This window comes from Plecotus auritus (assembly GCF_963455305.1).
Source record: "Plecotus auritus genome assembly, chromosome: 3".
NCBI classification, from domain to species: domain Eukaryota; kingdom Metazoa; phylum Chordata; class Mammalia; order Chiroptera; family Vespertilionidae; genus Plecotus; species Plecotus auritus.
The window spans coordinates 84,005,384-84,017,921 of record NC_137772.1 but is presented as its reverse complement, the minus strand read 5'-3'; the positions used below and the strand labels follow the sequence as shown (position 1 = coordinate 84,017,921).

The 12,538-nt window shown below is 40.2% G+C and overlaps 1 pseudogene across 1 annotated transcript; it reads right to left on the bottom strand.

The window, feature by feature from the left end:
- Positions 1-2,276: 2,276 nt before the first annotated feature.
- On the bottom strand, positions 2,277-7,454 carry LOC308244080 (small ribosomal subunit protein uS7-like; annotated as a pseudogene). The gene is made up of 3 exons: positions 6,736-7,454; positions 4,671-4,753; positions 2,277-2,428 (listed from the first exon to the last, which is right to left on the bottom strand). The product of its transcript is annotated as a small ribosomal subunit protein uS7-like (transcript).
- Between the last annotated feature and the right edge of the window lie 5,084 nt (positions 7,455-12,538).

Sequence of the window (12,538 nt, the reverse complement as noted above, 5' to 3'; positions counted from 1 at the left end):
TGGCCAGTGTGGCTAAGTGAATTACGCATTGTTGCATGTACCAAGAGGTCACCAGTTGCATTCCTGGTCAGGACACAAGCCCAGGTTGTAGGCTCATTTCTTAGTAGGGGGCTTGCAGGAGATAGCTGATCAATGTTTCTTTCTCATTGATATTTCTATCTACCTCTCTCTTCCTCTTTCTCTAAGAAAAAAAATTAATAACAAATATTTAAAAAGAAACAAAAAATTTTTTGTGAAGACTTCACAACCTGGGCTTTTGTGTGCTAGGAGTTTTTGATGACTGCTTAAATTTCATCAGTTGTTAATGGCATATTCATGTTTTCTGATCCTTCTGGATTCAATTTTAAAATATTATATTTGTCTAGAAATTTGTTTATTTCCTCTTTTCATCCAGTTTGTTGATATATAGTTTTCATAGTATTTTATTTTATTTTATTTTATTTTCTTAATTCTTTCTATTTCTGTGGTGCCAGTGGTTACTTCACCCCTTTTGTGTCTGATTTTATTTATTTGGGTCCTCTCTCTTTTTTTCTTGATGAGACTGGCTAAAGATTCATCAATCTTGTTTATCTGTTCAATGAACCAGCTCTTGGTTTCCTTGACATTTGTATTTATTTATTTACTTACTTACTTATTTTTATTTTTATTTTTATTTTTTAGTCTCATTGTAATGTATTTCTCTGTGATCTTTATTATTTCCTTCTTTCTACTTACTCTGGACTTTTCTTGTTGTTCTCTTCCTAATTCTTTAAGTTGTACAGTTAGATAATTTATTCATAATTGTTCTTCTTTTTGGAGGTAGGCTTGTGGTGTTATGAACCTCCCTCTTAAGACTGCTTTTACTATGTACCAGAGATTTTTAGTTATTGTGTGCTCATTTTCATTTGTTTCCAGAAAGTTTTTTATTTCTTTCTTGATCTCATTGGTAAACCATTCATTTTTTAATAACATGCTATTTAGCCTTCTTGTGCTTGAATTTTTTGAGTGTTTTTATTGTAGCTATTTTCTAATTTATGCCATAGTGATCAGAGAAGATGCTTGATACGATTTCAATCTTCTTTTACTTGTAGACATTTGTTTTGTGTCCTAACCTGTGGTCTATTTTTGAGAATGACCCATGTTTACTTGAGAAGAATGTATATTCTGCAAATTTGGGGTGAAATATTCTGTATATATCAATTAAATCCATCTGATCTAGTGTGTCATTTAAAGTTACTCTTTCCTTATTAATTAATATATATATATTTTTTTGGTTTGGAAGATCTATCCAGTGACTCAGCTGGGTGTTAAAATGTCCTACTATGGCTGTATTGCTGACAATCTCTCCCTTAAAGTCCTCCATAAGTTTTTTGTTTGTTTGTTTGTTTTTATTTGTAAGTTGGTTTTTTTAATATATTTATTTGCTCCTATCTTAGGTGCATATATGTTTACCAGGGTTATAGCCTCTTGTTGTATCAATCCCTTTAGCATTATGTAGTGTCCTTTACTGTCTCTTCTGATGGCCTTCATTCTGAAATCTATTTTGTCAAATATGAATATTGCTACACCAGCTTTCTTTTGTTTGTTTCTATTTATATAGAAATATTTTTACCATCCCTTCACTCTCATCCTGTGTGAGTCTTTTGTTCTGAGATGGGTCTCTTAAATATATTTTTTATTGACTTAAGAGAGGATGATTGAGCCTGCAACCTGGGCATGTACCCTTGACCAGAATTAAACCCAGGACCCTTCAGTCCACAGGCTGATGCTCTATTTACTAAGCCAAATCAGCTAGGGCAGAGGTGGGTCTCTTTTAGACAACATATATTTGGCTCATGTTTTCCTATGTATTTAGCTACCCTATGTCTTTTGATTGGGGCATTTAATACATTTAAATTTAATATTATTGATAGGTACTTATTTATTGCCATTTTAATTATATATGACCATGTTTCTCTCTATCTATATATTTCTTCTCATTACTGCAGTCCCTTTAGCATTTTTTGCAATGCTGGTTTGGTGGTGATAAATCCTTTAGCCTTTTTTTTTTTTTGGTCTGGGAAGCTCTTTATTTCACTATTTTGCATGATAGCATTGCTGGGTATAGTAGTCTTTAGATCCTTGCTTTTCATTACCTTGAATACTTCATACTATTCCATTCTGTAGAATTTCTGACGAGAAATCAGCTAATGGTCTTATGGGAGCTCCTTTGTAAGTAACACATTGCTTTTCTCTTGCTGCCTTTAAGATTCTCTCTTTATCTTTAATTTTTGGCATTTTAATTATGATGTGTCTGATCATGGGCCTGTTTGTGTTCTTCTTGCTTGGGCTCTCTGAGCCTCCTGAAGTTGCATGACTTTTTCCTTAACCAGGTTAGGAAAGTTTTCGGTCATTATTTCTTCAAAGAGGTTCTCTAGCTCTTGTTCACTTTCTTCACCTTCTTGTATTCCTACGAGGTGAATATTGTTATGTTTCATGTTGTACCACAGCTCCCTTAAGCTGTCCTCCTGTTTGTTTGTTTTTCATTTTGGTTCTCTGCTTGAGTGATTTTTTCCCCCTATCTTCTAATGAAAGGACGTGATCATTGGCTTCTCCTAATCTCCTTCCAACATGTTTTTTATTAGTTCTATGTCTTTCTTCTTTTCTGTCTGGTCATTTTTCATAGTTTCTATGTCTTTTCTCATGCTGTTAAGCATACTTGTTGTCATTATTCTGAACTCCATGTCTGATAAGTTTCTTATCTCCATTTCATTTAGCTCTTCTTCTGGAGAATTCTCTTATTCTTTCATTTGGGCCTTGTTTTTTTTGGCTCCCCATTTTGGCTGCCTGTTTGGGTAGATATGCTATGACTCTCAGTTTCTGGTGCTGGACAATGTTATACACTATTTGTGGCTGTCCCTGTGTACACTTTGGATCTATTAGAAATTCACAGCTTTTGGCTCACTCTGCTGAGGCTGGGTGCCTTTGGAAAGGGTCAAAGATGTTCCCCAATGTCTGCTTTTCCTAGCTCCAGGTACAGAAAGAGGTCAGAAAAAGACTGAAAGCCTCCAGAGATCTGCCTCTGCCTACAGTCTGTTATCTTCAGTCTTAATGAGCCTCAGGCTATTGATCCCTGCAAGGTGCAGACTCCACAGGGTGGGGAGAGAGGTTCCAACAGAGTGGGGCAATTGCTTCTGCCTGCAGGCTAATTGTTATCCTCAGTCTCTTAATGGGCTTCAGAAACTCCACAGGATGGGATGAGTATTTTTCCAACAGGGTGGGGCAATTATTTCTCCCCCTAGGCAAAAGTTGCCTGGAAGGTAAGGTCTACCTGAGAATGATGTCCTCTGCAGTATGGTGGAATGACTCAGCACAGGCAATCAAGCAGCTGCCGCCAGAGCTCTAATTCCAACCCTGGAATATCCTTACACAGCTCAGGTCCACTCTGCTCTCCCTCTGCCAGAGGGCAAGATGAGTGACTGCACCCAAAATGTTTTGTGTTGCCCCTTTATTAGGGTGCCTGCATTTCCAGCCATCTCTCCCTGGCAGACAGTAAACCCACTGCTTTTTCAACCAGATGTTATGTGGGCACCTTTATCAGTTCTGGTGCTATGGCCTGGGAAGCGAAGTTTGGGGTTTAGACCCCAGTTATTAGTGGGAACCCTACACAGTTGAGATATCCCTCCAGAACTTCAGCTGCTATCTGTGGGAGCCTGGAAAGCCCTCTCTTGCTTCTGCCCTTCTTACCATTCTCTATGTGGTCTCCACTTTCTGTCCTTGGTTATCAGGGTTCTCTCCCGCTAGTCTTCAGTTGATTACTCAGGATGTTTTTTTCTACATTTCAGTTTGTAATTCCAGTTTGGTCCTGAGTGAGTGTCAGTGTAGCTTCCACTTAGTCTGCTGCCTTTTTGGAAAGTCTAAAGTGCCTTTTTAAAAATAATTTTACATGAATATTGTACATACTACTCACACAAGTTTTAGGGAATTATGTTATTAAAATAGACACATTTAGTAGTATAAAATTATGTATATAATAAAAGATGTTAGGTACTATTACTGTTGGAAATTGTGTTCCTTAACATAGTTCCAAGAAAAGCATTCTGGGAGACTCACACATGGGGGGATGTGGTTCAGTGGTAAAGTTCATTTGGGTGGAAATGGAAGGCTACCACTAATTCCCAATATCTCATCTTTATCTGTGTCACAATGGTAAAAGTTCAATCTTGTCTTTGTTAAGTCCAAAACAAAGGCTGAGGTGCAAAGATTCTGTGCTATTTGTTCTAAATAGCACCAGTCTAGACTTTATCGCCAAATGGTTTGTAAACTGTGCTTAGCTTGTTTTCCTGGCTGGGGTCCATATTCAGGTCTGAACAACCCCTGGGCTGCAGGAAGCTGCTAAACCCACATGGCTGCTCTGGAAAGAATGTGCAGATGAATGGGGCAAGTGTGTATTACATGGGTGGGAATAGAGAACTGTCTATCTGTTATCTGGGATATATTATTTTGGGCTTGGGAAGGACCAAATGCTTATTCAAAATTACCAATTAACTTCCCAAGCTTGTGTAGGATTTGGATGGTTCCACACCACAACTAATCTATTTCCTAGATCTTACAGGGTTGTACCTCTTATCCAATCTGATCTTTTCCCCAGGCTGGACTGACAGGCCTCTATGGTCATAATGCTAGCTTCTACTGCATATGTGCTTACCTACCCTTTGTTTTTCTATCACTTCCCCCAATGATTTTCAGGGAACCCACAGGTGGATGGTTGGGGAGTGTGTGAAGCTGTAACTTCCTAGTGAAGCAAGAGGGCTCATGCTCACTAATTTACTATGCTTAATAATGTCTGATTTTCTTTGCTCCCTTCCTTAATTATTATTATCGAGCTGCCTACATCAACATTTTCATACAAAATATAGTGAATAGATTTCTAGAACAGAAAAGAATATTTGAAAATAATTCTTTTTTAAATACCAACAATTATCAAAAGCTATACTTGGAATTCCTTTTAAAATAAAAACAATCTGCATAAATAAATATTTCAGAGTGTTTATTTATTTATTTATTTATTTATTTTATTGTTTTTAGAGAGGCAGAGAGAAGGAGAGAGACAGAGATAGAGAGACACACAGAGAGAAACATTGCTGTGAAAGAGAAACATTGATCATTTGCCTCCCACACACATTGGGGCCCTCATCTGGGCATGTGCCCTGACTGGGAATCAAACCCAGGAACTTTCAGTGTATGGACACTCCAACCAACTGAGCCACACAGGCCAGGGCAGAGTATATATTTATTTAAAGGAAAATATTAAGGTACTTGTTGGGGGGCAATGGTAAGATATGTACACATATAATACCTTAATAAAAAAAAAAAGGTACTTGTTGATCCTTTACTAAATTGTGAAAAAACAAGCACCTTGGAAGGAATTATAAGCTTTTTGTACTGCTGAAACTATAAACTTTTAAAAAAAAATCTTTATTGTTGAAAGTATTACATATGTCCCTTTTTTTTTTTTTTCCCATTGACCCCTTATATCCCACCACCACTTTCCGCTCCATTTAAACATTATAAATTCTGCTTCTCTAGGCTTTTCTTCAATTTGTTAAGTACCATGAAATGGTAGTTGGTGTTATTGACAGTGAAATTTTGTAAGAATTTTGATCTCTAAACACTTGCATGTTAAAACTATGATTATTTTTGTCTTATTTTAATAAGGTAAATATTAACTCCATTATCCAAAGTGTTGGACATATCTCAAGTTGAAAAAAAAAAAAAAAGGTACCTTGACTATTCATTTTCAAGAAAACCGTACCTTGAATTAGCTCATAGTGTGGACCTGCTTTTTTTTTTTCTTTATTGATTAAGGTATTACATATGTGTCCTTATCTCCCCATTACCCCTCCCTCCCTGCTTATGCCCTCACCCCGCTGGTGTCTGTGTCCATTGGTTAGGCTTATATGCATGCATACAAGTCCTTTGGTTGATCTCTTCCCCTTACCCCCGCCCTGCTCTGCTTTTCCTCTGAGGTTTGACAATCAGATCGATGCTTCTCTTTCTCTGGATCTGTTTTTGTTCATCAGTTTATGTTGTTCATTCTATTCCACAAATGAGTGAGATCATGTGATATTTATCTTTCTCTGACTGGCTTATTTCACTTAGCATAATGCTCTCCAGTTCCATCCATGCTGTTGCAAATGGTAAGAGTTCCTTATTTTTTACAGTAGCATAGTATTCCATTGTGTAGATGTACCACAGTTTTTTAATCCACTCATCTGCTGATGGGCATTTAGGCTGTTTCCAAATCTTAGCTATTGTAAATTGTGCTGATATGAACACAGAAATCATCCTTTCTGATTGGTGTTTCTAGTTTCTTGGGATATATTCCTAGAAGTGAGATCACTGGGTCAAATGGGAATTCCATTTTTAATTTTTTGAGGAAACTCCATACTGTTCTCCACAGTGACTGTACCAGTCTGCATTCCCACCAGAAGTGCATGAGAGTTCCTTTTTCTCCATCCCCGCCAGCACTTGTCATTTGTTGACTTATTGATGGTAGCCATTCTGACAGGTCTGAGATGGTACCTCATTGTCGTTTTGATTTGCATCTTAGATGATTAGTGACTATGAGCATGTTTTCATATGTCTCTCGGCCTTCTGTATGTCCTCTTTTGAAAAGTATCTATTTAGGTCCTTTGTCCATTTTTTGTTTGTTTGTTTGTTTGTTTGTTTGTTTGTTTGTTTTTGCAGGTGGTGCTGCCCAGAAGGCAGACAGGCCTATTAGAGCCACAGCCAGGGATCAGCAGTTGGACTTGGCCACGCTCCAGCTCGTCTTTCTTCTTGATGGCATAGGAGTTGGAGGAGCCCTTGGCTGTATTGATAAGCTCATCTGCAAGGCACTTGGCAATGGTCTTGATATTCCGAAAGGCAGCCTTGTGGGCACCCATGCACAGCAGCCAGATGGCCTGATTTACAGGGCACAGAGAGGACACATCCATAGCTTATAGCCTCAGAGTCCCAGTGTGCCCAATTCGGGTCGAGTCCTCCCCTTCCCGGGGACCTGTTGATGGTGGCATTCACCAGGACCTGCAAGGGGTTCTTGACAGTGAGCAGGTGGATGATCTTGAAGGCATGCTTGACGATGTGCATGGTCATGAGCTTCTTGCCCTTGTTGCGGCCATGCATCATCATGGAGCTGGTGAGGCGCTCTACCATGGTGCACTGTGTCTTGCGGAAGCACTTGGCTGTGTAGCGCCAGGTGCTGTGGGGCAGGTACTTGGCATACTTATCCTTCACCGCGATGTAATCCTGTAAGGAAATGTGATTGATCTGCACATCGTAGGTGCTCCACTTCCGGAAGAGCTTGATGTCGGGCATCTCTGCCACCGTGGGAGCAGCTGTCTCCCACTCGGTTATCCCTAGCATGCAGCCGGGCATCTGGGTCGCTCAGCGTGGACCACTGCTACTCTGACACACACAGGAAGACCTTTGCCCATTTTTTGATTGGGTTGTTTATCTTCCTTTTGTTAAGTTGTATGAGTTCCCTGTAAATGTTGGATATTAAACGCTTATCGGAGTAACGTTGGCATATATGTTCTCCCATGCAGTGGGCTTTCTGGTTTTGTTGATGGCTTTTTAAAGTTTAGCTAGTGTATTATAAAAGTTGGATTTCATATGGGGGTTTCATATCACGTGGAAACTATGGAAGGGATTGCAGCAAGATAGAAAGAAGTTGGGAAAAACTCCTGACAGGAGAATGAGAAAGTAGGAGCAGATAAGCTGCTATATCCTCTTGTCAGAGCCTCCACCTCCACACATGATCAAAAGGAAAACAGGTTATGGCAAACTACTCCTGCTTTGGGTGGTCCGTCGCAGAAGTCAACCACAAGGACTGGCTAAAAACAGATTAATCCAAGATGGAGGAAAAATTGACCAGAACTGATTCCAAAGTTCATTATACCATCATAATAGACACTGACACCACAAATAGAAGGGGAGCTGAGGGAGATCAACACCATGACACTTATGGGACCAACCATATTAGGAACGAAACACTTCTCCCAAGCAGAAGGTGGAGTCAAAACTTGGCACCATAAAGATCAGAAAGAAGCCACATAAAATTTCAGGAACTGACTGACCACTGTACAACACACTCACGAGTTCACCCTCATCTACTGAACATGTACTTTTGCTTCTTTCACAGCAATATGTTCTAGCTTCTTTATCTCTATCCTATTTAATAAAAGAGTAATATGCAAATTGACTGTCACACTAAGACACAAGATGGCCGCCCCCATGTTGTCAAAGATGGCTGCCCCCATGTGGACACAAGATGGCCACCACAAGATGGCCACCACAAGATGGCCTCCACAAGATGGCCACCACAAGATGGTCACCACAAGATAGCCTGCAGGGGAGGGCGGTTGTGGGAAGTTAGGGGTGACCAGGCCAGCAGAGGAGGGCAGTTGGGGGGGACCAGGCCTGCAGGGGAGGGAAGTTGTGGGCAACCAGACCAGCAGGGGAGGGCAGTTAGGGGAGACCAGGTCAGCAGGGGAGGCCAGTTGGGAGGGACCAGGACTGCAGGGAGGGAAGTTGGGGGGGAGGGGAGGCCTGCAATGGAGAGTAGTTGGGAAGGGTCCAGGCCTGCAGGAGAGGGCAGCTGGGGGGACCAGGCCTGCAGGGGAGGGCAGTTGGGAGCCAACAGTCCTGGATTGTGAGAGGGATGTCCAACCGCCCATTTAGGCCCGATCCCAGTGGGATCAGTCCTAAACGGGCAGTTGGACATCCCTCAAGGGGTCCCAGATTGGAAAGGCTGCAGGCTGGGCTGAGGGACACCTGCCCTACCCCCCCCCCCCCCCCCCAATGCACGAATTTCGTGCAACCGGGCCTCTAGTCTGAATATAACTTTTTACTCTCACTTGGACTCAGACTCTCACTCACATTCATTCTTGAATTCTTTCCTGCATGAGTCAAGAGCTTGGAGGTCTGGCATTGTGCTGGGGCAGGGCAGAGAACAAGTCTGATGACAAGATTAGAGGCAAAAAGAATGAGACATATTTTATATCAAAGAAAATTCGAAATTGATCTTCAAACATTTTCTAGACTGGAAGAAGCAGCAGAAAGCATTTGTGTGTGGGCAAACCACACAAGCAAAATTAAGTAAATTAAAATAATTTAGATATTCAAGAAAAGCAATGTACATTTGACACATTCGTAAAATAATTTTAAATGTCTTATAAGCCAATATCTTACAAAGATATACACTAAGTGGCCAGATTATTATGATCTCTGAACGCATAATAATCTGGCCACTCAGTGTGTCTGTGTGTGTGTGTGTATATATATATATATATATATATATATATATATATATATATATACTAGAGGCCCGGTGCATGAAATTCATGCACGGAGGGGAGGAGTGTCCTTCAGCCCAGCCTGCATGCTCTCCAATCTGGGACCCCTCAAGGGATGTCCGACTGCATGTCCAGCAGTCGGACATCCCTCTCACAATTCAGGACTGCTGGCTCCCAACTGCTCACCTGCCTGTTGACTGATTGCCCCTAACCGCTTCTGCCTGCCAGCTTGATCACCCCCTAACCACTTCACGGCCAGCCAATCGACGCCTAACTGTTCCCGTGCTGGCCCAATTGCTCCTAACTGCCCTCCCCTGCCAGTCTGGTCACCCCTAACTGCCCTCCCCTGCTGGCCAGGTCACCCTTAACTTCCCTCCCTTGCCAGCCTGGTCGCCCCTAACTGCCTTCCCCTGCTGGCCCAATTGCCCCTAACTGCCCTCCCCTACCGGCCTGGTCCTCCCCAACTGCCCTCCCGTGAGGGCCTGGGTACCCTCCCCAACTGCCCTCCCTTGCAGGCCTCATTGCCCCAACTGCCCTCCCCTGCAGGCCTGGTCACCCCTAACTGCCCTCTCCTGCTGGCCTGATTGCCCACAAATGCCCTCCCCTGCTGGCCATCTTGTGGCAGCCATCTTGTGTCCACATGGGGGTGGCCATCTTTGACAAAATGGGGGCAGCCATCTTGTGTGTTGGAGTGATGGTCAATTTGCATATTACCTCTTTATTAGATAGGTTATTAGAGGCCTGGTGCATGAATCCATGCATGGGTAGGGTCTGGCCAGCCTGGCCATGGAGAGGGGACATGGGCGGTTGGCTGGCCTGCATGCTGGTTAAACTCCTGGTCAAGGGGACAATTTGCATATTAGCCTTTTATTATATAGGAAATATACTGAGTGGCCAGATTATTATGCATTCAGAGATCATAATAATCTGGCCACTCAGTGTATATATGTTTCTGGAAGTATGCATGTATATTTTTATGTATGTGTGTGTATTATTTATCCATATTCTTGAATTTTTACGTGCTATAACATGTTATTAAGGCTCTTTGGTGACTTTATTACAGTTAGCTATAGTTAAATGTTCTTCTACTAACAACTCATAATCAGGAATGAGTGAAAATTAATCTTCACTTAGGTTATTGATGACTTAGATCTCTAGCCTGATCAAGGAATTTAAATAAAATCAATCATCTTTTCTTAGAAACTTGTTTCCATCTTACAACTTTAGATAGAAAATAGTGAACTTAGATTATACATAAAAATTATTAAGATTATAGCAAAGAATAACTAAGACATGAATAGCTAATTTTGTTTATTAAAAATACTGTGTACTGATTATCCATAATTTCTGGAATATTTTTTTCTCTTTTTCTCATTAAACCATAGTTCCATATTTAAATAAGGCTGTCTTAATTAATATGCATAGCCTACCACTATTTGAAATCATTACATTGATAATAAATTTGTTTATAATGAGTAAATTCAGAAATATTTCTTGGGAAATTAAAAATGTAAGCATAAATTTACATTAAAATGGTAAAATAGTACTGAATGCATTCTACCCTTTACATATATGTTTTTAACATATACTCAATTTCCTTCAAAGAATAAAACATTCTAATATTTTTAATTGGTTTTTTATATTAATACATTAAATTTTTTGTTATAAGAGTAATTAAATGTTCACCCATCTTAGATCCTTTACCAAATACCCTCCCTATTATTCCAATGAAATATTTCTGAAATGTTTCAAATGGAATTGCGATTATTTTACTTGGTAATTCAACATTGTGTATATATAGCAAAGTATATTTTATAATAAATAGTATGCCTGGCTGGTTTGGCTAAGTGGATAGAGCATCAGCCTGCAGACGAAGGGTCCCAAGTTCCATTCCAGTCAAGGGCACATACCTCTGTTGCAGGCATGATCCCTGCCCTGGCCACATGTGGAAGGCAACCAACTGATGTCTTCTTTCACATTGATGTTTCCCTTTCTCTCTCTCCTCCTCCCTCCCATTCTTTCTAAAAAAAAAAAAAATCAATGAACATATCCTCAGATGAGGATTAACAAAAATAAATAAATAAATAAATAAATAAATAAATAAATAAATAAATAAAAACAGTATATATCATGCTTTTTTTGTTCACTGAAATACTTCTAATAGCAATACTCTTGCAGAAAAGTGACAATTTGACTTGCACAAAATCATTTTGAAAAATGCATTGATAAGTCTATTGTGTAGTACTTTTATTTTTATACATAACTGTCCAAGTAAAAATAAGAATTCACAAAATAAATTGCATTGTTTATTTTAGCACCTGTTATGTTTAGAATTTAACACTATTTTATACTCATATTCATTATCTAACTCATATTTTCTATTAGAAAAATCAATCTATTCTGGAAAATTAACACATTAAACTATAAGCACTTATATTCGTTTCATTCACTATTACCGAACCATTAGTCATTAGATAGCTTAATTTTAAATAATTCATTTTAGATTTACCTTATAGTATTACAACTCTCTGAAAATATAATATTTATTATCATTCATTATCCTTATGTCTTTACATATTTCTTACTAACAAAATTGTCATTGGTTGGTCAATATGAAAAATACATCCTTTATAAAATATGTATAATAAATACATTTATTATATATGTAAATATATGTATTATATTATCCTATATAATAAAGAGGTAATATGCAAATTGACCATCACTCCAACACACAAGATGGCACCCCTATGTGGTCAAAGATGGCCACCCCCATGTGGACACAAGATGGCCACCAGAAGATGGCCAGCAGGGGCGGGCAGTTTTGGGCGATCAGGCCTGCAGGGGAGGGCAGTTAGGGGTGACCAGGCTGGCAGGGGAGGGCAGTTGGGGACAATCGGGCTGGCAGGGGAGCAGTTAGGTGTCAATCAGGCTGGCATAAGAGTGGTTAGGGGTGGGCAAACTTTTTGACTCGAGGGCCACAATGGGTTCTTAAACTGGACCAGAGGGCCGGAACAAAAGCATGGATGGAGTGTTTGTGTGAACTAATATAAATTCCAAGTAAAGGAGCGGAGGGGAGAGCAAGAGAACCCTCAGCTCTTTCGGCTCCGTGGGCCGGATAGAACAGCCGAACGGGCTGGATCCGGCCCGCGGGCTGCAGTTTGCCCACGGCTGGGTTAGGGAGTGATCAGGCTGGCAGGCAGAAGTGATTAGGGGCAATCAGG